General features: G+C 48.1%; 1 pseudogene; it reads left to right on the forward strand.

Annotated features, from left to right (window-relative positions):
* The first annotated feature begins 1,584 nt into the window (after positions 1-1,584).
* On the forward strand, positions 1,585-1,759 carry LOC138668175 (U2 spliceosomal RNA; annotated as a pseudogene).
* Positions 1,760-2,838: the final 1,079 nt, after the last annotated feature.

The following is a 2,838-nucleotide window of genomic DNA, read 5'->3' on the forward strand; positions in this document are numbered from 1 at the left end:
GTTTTGGACAAGAAACGGATCCTGCAAATGTGCCCGCAGGATGCGTTTTTTGCCCATAGACTTGTATTGCCGACGGATCGTGACGGATGGCCACACGTCGCGTCCGTCGTGCACTGGATCAGTTGTGTTTTGGCGGAGCGTCGGCACAAAAAAACCTTCAATGAAACGTTTTTTTGTACGTCGCATCCGCCATTTCTGACCGCGCATGCGTGGCCGTAACTCCGCCCCCTCCTCCCCAGGACATAGATTGGGCAGCGGATGCGTTGAAAAACTACAGCTGCTGCCCACATTGTGCACAATTTTCACAACGTGCGTCGGTATGTCGGGCCGACGCATTGCGACGGCCCCATACCGACGTAAGTGTGAAAGAAGCCTAACCCTAAATTTAGCCCCAACCCTAACCCTAAATTTAGCCCCAACCCTAACCCTAAATTTAGCCCCAACCCTAACTCTAAATTTAGCCCCAACTCTAAATTTAGCTCCAGCCCTAGCCCTAACCCTACCCCTAACCTAACCCTACCCCTAACCCTACCCCTAACCTAACCCTACCCCTAACCCTACCCCTAACCCTATCCCTACCCCTAACCCTACCCCTAACCCTAACACTACCCCTAACCCTAACCCTACCCCTAACCCTAATTTTAGCCCTAACTGCTGTTCTCCTGCCGGCCGGCAGATGGAGACAGATGGCGGGCGCACTGGGCATGCATCCGCCATGTTCTTCTGCCGGCGGCCAGGAGGAGCAGCAAGAGGATCCAGGGACCTAGGTGAGTATGCTAGGGTCCCCGAATCCCCCTATTTCTCTGTCCTCTGATGTGCGATCACATCAGAGGACAGAGAATTACACTTGGAGTTTTTTTTTTTTTTTTCTGCGGTCGCCGGCAAACAGTTAATTACCGGCGATCGCAAAATAGGGGTCGGTAATACCGACCCCGATCATGCTCTTTGGGGTCTCGGCTACCCCCGGCAGCCGAGACCCCAAAGATTCTCCCGGTGCCGGCCGGCGGGCGCACTGCGCATGCGCCCGCCATTTTGAAGATGGCGGCGCCCACCGGGAGACACGAGGAGCATCGGGGGAGCTAGGTGAGTATTGGGGAGCCACCTGGGACCCCTTTTCTTTGTCCTCCGATGTGCGATCACATCGGAGGACAGAGAAATTAAAAAGAGATCGCTTTTTTTTTTTTTTTTGCGATCGCCGGTAAACGGTTAATTACCGGCGATCGCAAATGCGGGGTGGGTTAAAAACCCCCCGAATCATGTTCTCTGGGGTCTCGGCTACCCTCGGCAGCCGAGACCCCGGAGAAAATCGGCCTGTGGGGGGAGCTATTTACTTTTTCCACAGCGCCGTTAATTAACGGCGCTGTGGTTTAAGTACCCTTAGCGGCCGCCGTTAAAAGGCGTATCGGCGGTCGCTAAGGGGTTAAAGATGTGGGGAAGACAGAAGCAAATCGTAGATGGTGTTTTTATATGTGGAATACTGTTTTATATTAAGTTGTTTATGTTGTTGTATTTTATTATTGTAATTGTTTATGTATCTTTTGCACAAAAAGTTTCATTTTTTCTTGTTCTATGTCTTATGACCAAATAAAATTTTGTTGAAACCTTATGTGTTCTTATCAGTTTAATATCTGATATGTTCCCTATTTGGGGACCATATATTAAATGGATTTTTAGAACAGGGAGCTGGATATGGAGCTTGCTCTGTCCACTCCACGCATTGACCCGTTATTTCAGTATCTTAGGGAACAGTGCACTCCTTCTCTGATCCGGTTTCCAAAAACAGATTGAATTGAATTGAAATCAGCCCAGCAAGTTGTCATTTAACCCTTTAGGAGAATTCTTTTCAGGGTCAAAGAAGCACAGTTCAGATGGCAAATGTAGCATTTTGCTCAATTTCATTGGACCATTTGCAACATTTTCTGTGCCTTGCCTGCCTTGCTTTCACCTATGCATGTCCAGCATTGGATTGCATCCAATATGCAATCGATCAATCAATCAATCAATCAATCAGTCTTTGCTGGTTGCAACAGGTGAGTTAAGATGTAGGCCCGAATGAGGCCTTTGTAACAGTGTTGCTAATATATTGTGCCATCTATAAAATTAGGCCCCTGCTGTCAGTATTAAGTGTTTAAATTGAAGTATCCTATGAGTAGTTCGGCCATACATACTACATTTGTGACCGCATGCACGAATTCCTTTGTAAAACATTGGCTCCCTCTTGTGGACCACTACTGACTTTTAATTATGTGGTGTATGATATGTATTTCAATAAAAAAGGAAAAATGGGGTCTGTGCTGATCTTGAATATGCTAGTCTTGTCTATCTTGTCTTGTACTGTGTGAGTAGTATTCTAATGCTTTTGACCAATCGGGTGCGCTGCCTGCAGTAGATAGAATCTGTGCATGGAACCTTCACCAGCTGTCACAATGTGGCCTTTAGCCATTGACTCCGGAACTCTCACGTGTCACAGTGGGCTCTGGGCCTATCTAAGGCAGAGAAAAATGGTGCCATCTTCAGTCTGCTGCTGTAACAGCAGCAGACCACATGGTAGGGGGGGGTCTGTGCCCAGCTTCAGGGAAGCTGGGAAGACAACTGCTCGCCTGTCTGGTTTTTGAAATACACTCTCGCTCTGCCTGTTTCTTGAATAAGCCTCCTTACCTTGACAAGCCAGCTGGTATGTCACTCTCCATCAGGAGAAACGTTACCCCTTAGACCCCAGTCCAGAGCCTGTCACCTAGCCAAATCAGTTCTCTTGCTTCGTACTGATGAGGGCCAAGAGCCCCAAACACCGTGTCTGCGAATTGGGATACTGATTTGGCTTTAATCCTAAGTCATATT

This window comes from Ranitomeya imitator, chromosome 2, assembly GCF_032444005.1.
Source record: "Ranitomeya imitator isolate aRanImi1 chromosome 2, aRanImi1.pri, whole genome shotgun sequence".
Classification (NCBI taxonomy): domain Eukaryota; kingdom Metazoa; phylum Chordata; class Amphibia; order Anura; family Dendrobatidae; genus Ranitomeya; species Ranitomeya imitator.